This window comes from Narcine bancroftii, chromosome 3, assembly GCF_036971445.1.
Source record: "Narcine bancroftii isolate sNarBan1 chromosome 3, sNarBan1.hap1, whole genome shotgun sequence".
NCBI classification, from domain to species: domain Eukaryota; kingdom Metazoa; phylum Chordata; class Chondrichthyes; order Torpediniformes; family Narcinidae; genus Narcine; species Narcine bancroftii.
The window spans coordinates 25,674,083-25,686,656 of record NC_091471.1 but is presented as its reverse complement, the minus strand read 5'-3'; the positions used below and the strand labels follow the sequence as shown (position 1 = coordinate 25,686,656).

The 12,574-nt window shown below is 45.7% G+C and overlaps 1 long non-coding RNA gene across 1 annotated transcript; it reads right to left on the bottom strand.

The window, feature by feature from the left end:
• Positions 1-710: 710 nt before the first annotated feature.
• Positions 711-4,732, bottom strand: LOC138757019 (uncharacterized). Its single transcript, XR_011353281.1, has 2 exons — positions 4,648-4,732; positions 711-1,082 (listed from the first exon to the last, which is right to left on the bottom strand). It is a non-coding gene; the product is annotated as an uncharacterized lncRNA (long non-coding RNA).
• Between the last annotated feature and the right edge of the window lie 7,842 nt (positions 4,733-12,574).

Below are 12,574 nucleotides of genomic sequence, written 5' to 3'. Positions count from 1 at the left end.
AAAAGCTGATTTCACACTACAATATGCAAGCCCTTCCCAACTATACTTATCAACGCTTGGACTGGTCCCAACTGCCGAAGCGAGGCAACGACTGCACACTTGTAGTAGGTTGTCAGGGCGCTGGTAGCAGCTTCTCCACCTCCCCCGACCGGGACGTTGCTTGGACTCTGGCTGTTCTTCCTTCTTGACAAGGGGTGTTCCCACCCCTCGGAGAATCTAAACTTCAGCAGCAGGACCACAGGCTTATATACCCCAAAAACAATTAATCATGCGCCTACTCCTTCTAATATTTGTCAGTCAAAATCAAAACTGAACATTACATTCTACAATTTAGAAGATTAATTATTATGGAACCAGGATGTTATAATTTCCTGGTTTATCTCGTAGATACAAAGACTTATTAAAACTTCTCGAGCAAGACAGGTTGTGACCAATTCGTCAATTTCAGAGTGTTGCATTTGACAACTGCTTTCCCTGGGCCTCACAGTGGAATTCCATTTCAAAGTGTATCTTCAGATAAGTCCCCATGGCTGAGTTTAATTACATCTGCTAGTTCTGAAAGTAAGGTGACCTGCGTGTGGACCCAGTGTCGTCAGTTCCACATAAGCAAAAAGCATCTGGGTACATGGTTTTAATCCTCCATTACATCCCACCCCTTGGTCACAATCTGTCATTTGCGAGGCCTAACCAGTATTTGAGTACAGAGGGAGCGAAAAAAGAGAAATCAAAACAACAATTACAAAGATAAGCAATGACGCGAGCAACCAACGGAGGATAGTGTGGCCCACCCCCCCAAATGTAGCAGTTAGCCATGAGAAAGGATTCCAACCAAGGCTCAAATTATCCTTGTTGGCCACAATACCCAGGTACTGGAGCTCACGAACAGATTTTGAAACATGCTGAACAATAACATATTTATATAAGCTGCACTTGAGGCTGGTGACCGAGGACTTCCTTGGTGTAATGCATCGGACCGTGTTTCCCACGGGTAACTCCCTTGGAACGTCCTCGACATTACAAATCCAATTGCTGGCATCAAAGCAGCTGTTAAGCCAGATCACCAGGAGTGTAAAATGGAGAACCTGGAACAAAGAAGCCTGACACATGTCACTCATGATACCATAAGCGTTCAGTGTTTAAACAGACTAAATCATCCTGTCCCTCAATAGCTACCCACCGAGTGTTACCCTGGGCAGGTGTCATTATTTCCCCTTTTACAGGAGGGCCACTACCTGGTGGTGCCACCCATACCTTTTGTCCAACATTCTCTAGTTCGGGGATGGGGGGCAATGACTGTTTTTCCTCTGGAATAGGCTGCAATTCAGAAGCGTGAAGAAGTCGGTGGAAAGGTGTACCTCCTTTTAAAGGGCGATGATTCAAATTGTCGACTGCCTGCTGCAGCACATGGCACCATCCCTTCTGGGTCCCCAGTGATGTTTCCAAACGAATTTGTTCCTTCAGTAAGCCGTTCATTTGTTCAACTAACCCGGCAGCCTGCGGGTAATAAGGAATATGGTGGATCCATAAAATACCGTTGTCATTTGCCCAATCACAGATTGCTTTCCTGGAGAAGTGCGAGCCATTATCAGAGTGAATCTCCTCTGGAACATCATAACGATAAATCAAATGGTTTAGTCCTTGGATAGTGCTAGCTTGGTCAGCCGTCTTGGTGGGAAAAGTAAAAACCAGGCCCGAAAAGGTGTCAACCATTACTAGGATATAATATTTACCCATACAGTCTAGCATGGGGCCTATGTAATCAATTTGCCAGACCGCAGCTGAGTGAGCACCCCATTTTATTCGGCCATGTGGACCAGGTGGAATGGTATGGAACTTCACAAGCTGACATTCTGGGCATGTACGTACGACCATGCGGACATCATCCTGATGGACGGATAAAGCATGTGTACGGGACCACATAGCTGATCCCTTCTCCCCCAAATGACCACTCTGTTCATGTGCCCATCGAGCCAGGGGGACGGTATCAGCACAGCTGATAGTGGCAAGCTGATCTGCTACTGCATTATGTTGAGCCATGTTAGTCGCCATATTGGTATGGGCATCAACGTGATAAACGGTTATCTCACGATGGTGGGAAGCATCCCACAACAGCTGCCACAACTCTTTGCCCCATACTGGGCGGTCATGTATCATCCAGTTGTTCTTTTGCAAATCAGGCATCCATACCACAAGTCCATTAGCCAAAGCCCAGGAATCAGTAAACAGGCGAAGAGGGTGATCATGGGGATCTAGTGGTAAAGTGACTGCCTTCAACTCAGCATACTGACTGGAGCCACCATCCCCCTCCTCCGATAAGTGAGTTCCTGACCTGGGATGGTAAGCCACCTGTTCGTGTACGTGGCCCACCCCTTCAGGCCCTCTGGTCGCATGACTCTGAATATACCACTTCCATTTAACAATAGAAGACTGCTGAGCCCGCCCGATCTTTAGATTAGCATCATTAGCCAGGACCCAATTCATTATAGGAAGTGCAGGTCGCAATTGAACATCTGTATCACCTGTCATTCTTTCAGTCTCTAGCAGGGCCCAGTAACAGGCTAGTAACTGTTGTTCAAAAACAGAATAACGAGTGGCAGCCTCGGGCATGGTACGTGACCAGAATCCCAGTGGGACTCGGCGACCCTCTTGTTTCTGCCAGAGGCTCCAGGAGGCCACATCATCAATATAATGGTGAATTGAGAGGGAAGGCGATACTGGAAGGTGGATGAAGGTATACTGGCGCCCCTTCCAGGTAAAGGCGAACTGATCCTGTGAATCCTCAGCTATAAGAATACTGAAGAAGGCGTTAGAGAGATCAATGACAGCATACCATGTTCCTGAGTTCCCAGTAGCAATGTTTTCAATAAGGGTGACAATGTCCGGAACTGCTGAAGCAAGTGGTGGGGCATGTTTGTTCAAAAAACGATAATCAACTGTCATTCTCCAGGAGCCATCTGGCTTCTGGACCGGCCAAACAGGGCTATTAAAGGGCGACGTTGCGGGCCTCACTACCCCTTCTTCTTGCAGAGCATCGATGGTGGCAGTAATCTCTTCCTGCCCCCCAGGGAGACGATATTGTGGAATGCACACTGGTTTCATGGGGGCTGGCACCATCACAGGATCCCACTTAACCTGACCCACTACTAGTTTTTTTGTAATAGTTCGAATTCCAAATTCAAATCCCCCTTGGCTAGTATTAAGGGCCATACCGGCCAACATATTAATACCCAGGATACACTCGTCAGTAGCAGCCACCAGGGCATGTAACCAGACAGGGGAAGGGCTATCACCCACCATGGCACAGACTTTTATTTCCTTTGCCAGGGTGACCGCTCCTCCCAACCCCTCTATTTGAAAGGCCGGTCTAGTCCAGAGGTCGGGATTACCAGGAATCACCGAGTGCTCTGCACCGGTGTCGACCAAAGCCAAGTATTGGCGATCATTACCCCCACCCCAGTGGATTGTTAACGGTATGTAGGGCCGCGGATCCCCGTGTGTGCGCCGTGTCTCGATGGAGTAGACACGGGAATCCTGCCCACACCTTGAGGCTTCAGAAGGGTTCGGGGGCTTCCAGGACCACATGCTATTGTTATCTTTAAGAGCCTGTTTAACCCATTGTTTTACCTCATCATGAGTAACTGGAGCAGGAGAAGCCAGCTCGATAGAAGCAGCAGTGGGAGCAGAAAGCACAGCTGGGCCAGGAGGACTCAGCAGCTGGGGATGATGTTCCCCTGCTTTTTGCCTAAATCGATCTCCAATGGCAGCCAGCTCTTTTACAGAGAAATCACGGATCATTGACTCCTTCTGACCCCTGTTCCCACTTTGACTCACAGGGTCCTCCACCCAGTCTAGGGGAGGAGGTGGAGGCCATCCAACAGAGGGAGTAGGCCATAGAGCATAAGCAGGGGTTTGGGTATTTTCCCCTGGGTCCACATGGGAAACCGGGGTATCTATCCCTTCCATCTCTACCCTTACATCATCCCCCCTTCTGTCTGTTTGGGAAATCTGCTGCCTTATAGGGCGGGCGTGAACAGCAGATGGAGAGGGTAGTATGTTAGACACATGCTGAGGAGTATCTGCATTATTACCATTGTCATTCCAGATATTCCCATCCCAATCCTCAATTACATCAGGATCGTTACCATTCCTTATCATGGCATGAATACGATATGGATCGGGTTCTACTCCATGCCTTTCCTTATCTGCACAGAGCTGCTGCCGGAGTTTAATATTACGGCAAATCATTTGGACATGCTTATCTTCCCATTCTTTGGCTCTGTCCTGACTGGTGCGAACAATCTCGCTCATCATGGAACAGCATTGTCTCAGGACTTCTAGCTCCTCCTCTAATTGCTTTCTTTTGCACTGAGATTCTACTTCTCTTTGAATTAATTCTGCTTCACGCTGAACGGAGTGGCGTAATGCTGTGGACAGCAACCAAAAACCATTCGTCAGCATTCCCTTTTTATCAGGAAATTTACTTTCTCGAAGGAGAGTGGCAACCCGCTCTCCCAGAGGTGCACTTGATGAGTCTAACTTCTCATCCCAACTAATGGGTGGTCCCAACAAAGACAGGGTATTGGCCAACATGCCAAACCCATCGTCTTTGGAAGTCCATCCAGGAATCAAGAACTGCTCAGGGCTCACCTCTTTCTTTCGGCGAAACATCTTGAGACCAACCCTGCTCGCTGCGCCAATTGTCTTGGGTAAACTTATACCTCTCATTTTGTTCATTTTAGATTGGTCACAGTGTTTGAGCTACCGAAAGAAAATAGACACACACACCGAGAGCAGTTCAGTTTATACAAATGTTTATTACTAATTCAAAAGCTGATTTCACACTACAATATGCAAGCCCTTCCCAACTATACTTATCAACGCTTGGACTGGTCCCAACTGCCGAAGCGAGGCAACGACTGCACACTTGTAGTAGGTTGTCAGGGCGCTGGTAGCAGCTTCTCCACCTCCCCCGACCGGGACGTTGCTTGGACTCTGGCTGTTCTTCCTTCTTGACAAGGGGTGTTCCCACCCCTCGGAGAATCTAAACTTCAGCAGCAGGACCACAGGCTTATATACCCCAAAAACAATTAATCATGCGCCTACTCCTTCTAATATTTGTCAGTCAAAATCAAAACTGAACATTACATTCTACAATTTAGAAGATTAATTATTATGGAACCAGGATGTTATAATTTCCTGGTTTATCTCGTAGATACAAAGACTTATTAAAACTTCTCGAGCAAGACAGGTTGTGACCAATTCGTCAATTTCAGAGTGTTGCATTTGACAACTGCTTTCCCTGGGCCTCACAGTGGAATTCCATTTCAAAGTGTATCTTCAGATAAGTCCCCATGGCTGAGTTTAATTACATCTGCTAGTTCTGAAAGTAAGGTGACCTGCGTGTGGACCCAGTGTCGTCAGTTCCACATAAGCAAAAAGCATCTGGGTACATGGTTTTAATCCTCCATTACACCTATCCACCCCTCCTTCTACTCATCCCTCCCTCTAACTTCCCCCGCACCACCATAACTTCCCCTGCCCATTACTCCTCACCTACACCCTCTGCCCACCCCTGCTTACCCACCCACTCAGGCCCAGCGCGCTGCCGATCAGCCTTTGCGGAACAGCGGGGGCCGTGCGCAGCCTGCCATGTCCGTCGCGCCGACAGAAAATCACAGGCGCTCGCCAATCCGCCGCATCCCTCGACAGGGGGGAGAAGTGACTGGTTATGCGGGGAGCTTTCCAACTGGCTTGCCGGCTGATGACATCGACAGACTTCTTGTGTTACAATTTTGTTTTCCCCGTTCTCAAAGTTTGCACGGTCAACCTGCAACACTCTTGCTCCCTCCGCGTCCCGTGGATCTGGTGCCCGGGTGTTGTTAGGATTCCCAGCAGAAGGTTTGTGGCACTTTACCATTCTGGATTCCTTTTTGAGAATATTCTGGCCATCTTTTAAGGGGGGTGATTTTAGGGGGGAGGGGATAGTTAGGGGGTGGGGAAGGATGTGCAATGAAGGGGGAGGATGGCAGGGGCGACATTACCAAAAAACAGCATCGGCTCTCGCTGCAGGGCGGGCCACCTCTAATACATTTTTGAAATGATCTTGCGGGCCAAATATAATTATATCGCGGGCCAAATTTGGCCCGCGGGCCAAAGTTTAACATGTGTGATCTATCCTATTATCCCAACATCTTCTCACACAGCTTAGTGCCAGATTGTGTTTGATGATGTTCCATTGATGCTTTACTCCGTTAAGGAGCTATATACCCACCACCCTCTGCATAGGTCCCATTTAAATATTTCCATTTCACCTTAAATCTGTGCCTTCTACATGCCGTCTCCCCTCAGCAAAAGACCAGAACCAACTACCTTCTATTTGACACTCATGAATTGATAGATCTGTAAAGTCCTCTGTAAGCCTGCTGCACCCAAGGGAGAAAGTCTCACCATCTCCAGCCTCCCCTTGTAATTCAAGCCTGCCAATCCCAGCAACATTCCCATCAATCTTTTCTCCACTATTTCCATTTATTTCAGATTTCTTGCAGTTGATTTTGCTTTGATTTCTTTGCCAACAAATTGGATACACCTGCTTATGTTCACAAAAACATGGCCTTTAATTCCAACACCAAATGAATTTCTCCGTGAAAAATCATGCCGTCAGTCAAAGAGGACGTTTGAAATGGAGCTAAGACAGTTTACATTGAGAAACATAGCTTGAAACAAACCCCTCCAATTACTAATAAGATCTCATCCAATTCTGTCTCTATCTCCCATAACTTTACAGTGCATCAAACAAAAAAGGGTATCAGCCCATAGAGCCCCCATGGAGGAGGGGACATATAGGATCCAGGGAAGGCAGATAGGTCCCATGTTCACTCAAAGGGTCATACAAGTCCTGGTCCGTGAGACCATGAGAAAGATCCTAGGCTCCAGAAAGAGGAGGAGATCTGGCAACCCTCTCTCTTCCCCCCCCTCCTCTTTTCTCTGGCACCTGCCTCTGCTCCCAACTCCACCTGTCACTGTCCTTCAACTTCCACCTGTTTCTCCAATTGTCTACTAGCCCCTTCTCCACACTCTTCTCATTCCCGTCTCCTCTCCTTGATCAGTCTGGATAAAGGGTTTCAGCTCAACACATGGACAATTTCTTTTCTCCCGGGGGTGTTGTTTGACTGGCTGAGTTCCTCCAGCAGAATGGTTTCTGCTCCAAATTCCATCATCTACAGACTCTTGTGACTTCACCAGAAGAAGAACTCAGCTGTGGGCAGATGCAATCATATACTCCAAAAGGGGCATTTCCTGCACAACAATGTTCAAATAACTTTTATGTCCTGACAATACCTGTGGACATGGGGACCACTGTCTACACCTGCACTGTTCCATGCAGAGAAAATAGAGATTGTGTTGAGCTTCCTCGGCCTGGTGTCTCACCTCAAAAATGCAAAGATGACATTGCAAAACATTTCCCCGTGTGCAGTGGACCGAGCAAATGAACTGAGAAACAGGATCTGAGGGACTTTTATGCATCTCTTAATGAACCTTGGTGAACTGTGTGGGGGAATGTTGATTGAAGTGTGAGGAGAGTCACTCGGCTTGCATTAGAGTCTATGATTTTTTCAGGGTGTTGTAATGGAGGTCTTTTAGATCCTGAACTGGGCCATCCCAGGTACCCGCCTTCTTCTTCTTCTTGTTCCTCTCTTCTTTAGTAAAGCCTTTGTCCGGGACCAGACAAAATATTCCCAAGGACACTCAGGGAGGCTAGTGGACAGATAGTGGGGCAATTAACAGAGATATTTAGGATGTCACTGGCCATGGGGGTAGTGCCAAAGGATTGGAGGGTGGCGCATGTGGTTCCGCTGTTTAAGAAAGGGTCTAAATGTAAACATGGGAATTATAGGCCCGTGAGTCTAACGTCTGTGGTGGGGCAAGTTGATGGAAAGTGTTCTGAGGGGTGGTATTTACAAATATTTGGAAGTACAGGGAGTAATCAGCATGGTTTTGTCAAACCTGATTGAGTTTTTTGAGGGGGTTACAAAAAAGTTTGATGAAGGGAAAGCTGTGGATGTTGTCTATTTAGACTTTAGTAAAGCTTTTGACAAAGTTCCCCACAGGAGGTTAGGAAAAAAGGTGGAGGCATTAGGTATAAATGAGGAGGTAGTAAAATGGATTCAGCAATGGATGGATGGGAAGTGTCAGAGAATAGTGGTAGAAAATTGTTTGTCCAATTGGAGGCCGGTGACTAGTGGAGTTCCTCAGGGATCGTTCCTGGGTCCACTATTGTTTGTTATATATATTAACGATCTGGAAGTAGGGGTGGAGAATTGGATAAACAAGTTTGCGGATGATACAAAGATTGGTGGTGTTGTGGACAGTGAGGAAGATTACCGTAGATTAAAAGGTGATTTAGGAAGGCTGGAGGTGTGGGCTGAGAAATGGCTGATGGAATTTAATACAGATAAGTGTGAGGTGTTACAATTTGGAAAGGCAAATCTAAATAGGTCATATGCATTAAATGGTAGGCTATTGAGATGTGCAGAGCAACAAAGGGATATAGGAGTGATGGTAAATAGTACCCTCAAGGCTGATACTCAGGTAGATGGTGTGGTGAAGAAGGCATTTGGAATGTTGGCCTTCATAAATTGGAGTATTGAATTCAAGAGTAGGGAGGTTATGATGAAATTGTACAAGGCATTGGTGAGGCCAAATTTGGAGTACTGTGTATAGTTTTGGTCACCAAATTATAGGAAAGATATAAACAAAATAGAGAGAGTGCAGAGAAGGTTCACGAGAATGTTGACAGGATTTCAAGGTTTGAGTTACAGGGAAAGGTTGTGCAGACTGGGGCTTTTTTCTCTGGAGCATAGAAGATTGAGAGGGGACTTGATAGAGGTGTTTAAGATTTTAAAAGGGACAGACAGAGTAAACGTGGATAGGCTTTTTCAATTAAGAGTGGGGGAGATTCAAACTAGAGGACATGGTTTAAGATTGAAGGGGGAAAATTATAAGGGGAACATGAGGGGAAATTTCTTTACGCAAAAGGTGGTTGGGATGTGGACTGAGCTTCGACAGACGTGGTCGAGGCGGGATCATTGGTTACATTTAAGGAAAGACTGGATAGTTACATGGATAGGAGAGGACTGGAGGGGTATGGATCGGGTGCTGGTCAGTGGGACTAGGAGGGTGGGGATTTGTTACGGCATGGACTAGTAGGGCTGAACTGGCCTGTTCTGTGCTGTAAGTGGTTATATGGTTATATGGTTATATGGTTTGACAATGCCTGACAAAGAGGTTAGACAGGAAGGTTCAGATGCTAGGTATTCATGGTGAAGTAGTGAACTAGATTCGACAATGGAGGCGTGTGACTAACAGTGTTACTCAGGGATTGGTGCTGGGACCATTGTTGTTTATCATCTATGATCTGGATGATAAACTGGATCAGCAAGTTCACAGATGACACTAAGATTGGAGGCGTTGTGGACAGCAAAGAAAGTTTTCAAAGTTTGCAGATGGATCTGGACCAGCTGGAAAAATGGGATGAAAAATGGCAGATGGAATTGAAAAATGGCAGATGGAATTTAATGCAGACTGTGTGGTGTTGCATTTTGGAAGGACAAACTAAGAATGGACATACACGATAAATAGTATGGCACCGAGGAGTGTGGTAGAACAAAGGAACCTGGGAATATACATAATTCCCTGAAAGTGGCGTCACAGGTAGAGAGGGTGATAAAGACAGCTTTTGGTATATTGGCCTTCATAAATCAAAGTATTGATTATAAGTCAGATAAGACATTGGTGAGGTCAAATTTGGAGTATTGTGTGCAGTTTTGGTCACCTAACGACAGAAAAGATATCAATAAGATGGAAAGGGTGCAGAGAAAATTTACTTGGATGTTGCCCAGACTTCAGGAAGTGAGTTACAAGGAAAGGTTAAGCAGGTTAGGACTCTATTCCCTGCAGTGTAGAAGAATGAGGGAGAGACAGAGTAAATGTAGACAGGCTTTTTTCACTGAGGGTAGGTGAGATACAAACCAGAGGACATGGGTTAAGAATGAAAGGGGAAATGTTTAGGTGGAGTGTGAGGGGGAACTTTTTTGAATATTTTATCTTGATTTTTATAAACTTCTCAAGCAATTCAAACAACCAATACTATCTTTTTCAGCATTCATCTGACATACAGAGTCTGTATTTATCCCCTGCCCTTTGCCCCAAAACATATAATCATACATATTATACAAATACAAATGCTAGTGGGATTCATAGACCCCACCAAAACCTAAGAAAGAAACAACATAGCTAACTAAATAACACAGGTAAGGAACAAAAAGAAAAGACTAAAAAACAAAACTAAATAAATGCCCGTCACCTGCGCCACATCCCACTTCCTTAACTCCACTCCTTTCCCTTTTGGGACAGATTTTTATTGTGCCAATATTTCAAAGGGAGGGGGAACTAGTTCATCTGCGTGGCCATGTATTTCAATTAGGGTTGCCACACTTTATCAAATGTGTCATGTTTCCTCTTTAAATTGTAAGTGATTTTCTCCAATGGAATGCAATTCGGCATTTCCATATTCCATCGTGTGGTATTCAGTTGGGAGTCAGACTTCCGCTATACACTTGCTGGTGACTTTCATAAACTGAATTTGATATTTGGACAGTCTAAAACTCATGTCCCAATATCTCCCAGAAGGTACAACTCTGGATCCTGTAGAAAATCCACCATTCTAATGTTTTTCTGGAGGATCTAACCAGGTGGAGTGGACAAAGGTTCCAATCTCCACACCACACCTACAGCACATTTCCGAAATTTCTGGCTTTGATTTATATAATTTTTGTGGTGTGAGGTACAAATGGTGCAAAAGGTTATACTGCGCCAACCTGTATCTGGCATTAATGACCCCAGTCACACTGTCCAGGCACAGGTCTTGCCACCACTCTTCATTGATTGTTGTGCCCAAGTCCGACTCCCATCTCTCCCTTGACCTGTGTAAGCCTAGCCTGGAATATGTAATACATTCGAGAAATGAATTTACACGCATTCCGCAGTCAAATTAGAATCTCCACATTACTACATCTAGGTAGGGTCATAGTTGGTCCTAATTTTTTTCCCTTAAGAAAGATCTTATTTGCAGATAACAGAAGAATGTTCTATTAGACAGATCATATTTGCTCTTCAAATGCTCGAATGACATGAGCTGCCTTTGTTTGTAACAGTTCTCGATACACCTGATCCCTTTCTGGCACTAGGTTCCATGATCTTATTATCCAGAGTCAAGCGTATTAATTTGTTCTGGGACAAAGGTATTTTCGGAGATATCCGCAACTTCCATCCAATACATTGATCTATTCTTTGCCATATCTGAAGTATGTGCTTTAGTATAGGGTTATCTGTTTACTTTGAAATTAGTGTCCCATTTGTACATAAATTCTCCTGCCATCTTTTTACCTACCACGTGTAGTCCAATTTGTGCCCGGGGTGGGTGGAGGTGGGGGGGGGGGCTCAAAGAATGCGAGGTAGGAATGTTGCTCGAGCTGCCAGCTGAGGTGGTGAATGTGAGCTCACTTTTAACATTTAAGAAGAATTTGGACAGGAACATGGACAAGAATGGTATGGAAGGCTATGGACTGGGTGAAGGTCAGTGGGACTAGGCAAAACAAATGGTTTGGCACAGACTAGAAGGGCCAAAGGGGCCATTCTATGGTTCTTCTTTCAGCTGCCCTTCAGGTTCCACCTCATGACTCTCAGGCTCTGTTGTCTTGTGGTCCTTCTTGCAGCAGGTGTTGTTGAACTCTCAGAATGTACAGCAAGATACTTCTGGGATGAGGCAAATAAATCTCATCTTGAGGAGACCAGGAGCATTTGGTACTTCTGCCTCCTGGTACTACTGAGTCTTTGCACCATGCCTTTCTGCTGTGCTGTGAGGAGCCAGAGACACGAAGGGTTCAGGATGGAGTCATGTCTGCTTCCTGGAAATGTGGTCCTTACCATTGGAGAAACTCTTCTCATAACCCACAATTTACACGTTGAGGTCACGGAAATCTTTCCTTTTCATCACGAGAATGTTGACAGGATTTCAAGGTCTGAGTTACAGGGAAAGGTTGTGCAGACTGGGGCTTTTTTCTCTGGAGCATAGAAGATTGAGAGGGGACTTGCTAGAGGTGTTTAAGATTTTAAAAGGGATAGACAGAGTAAATGTGGATAGGCTTTTTCAATTAAGAGTGGGGGAGATTCAAACTAGAGGGCATGGTTCAAGATTGAAGGGGGAAAATTATAAGTGGATCATGAGGGGAAATTTCTTTACGCAAAGGGTGGTGGGGATGTGGAATGAGCTTCTGACAGACGTGGTCGAGGCGGGATCATTGGTTACATTTAAGGAAAGACTAGATAGTTACATGGATAGGAGAGGACTGGAGGGGTATGGACCGAGTGCTGGTCAGTGGGACTCGGAGGGTGGGGATTTGTTACAGCATGGACTAGTAGGGCCGAACTGGCCTGTTCTGTGCTGTAAGTGGTTATATAGTTATATGATTGATTGTGGAGATTTGGTGGCCATGAATGCAATCAGGGGTGGTGT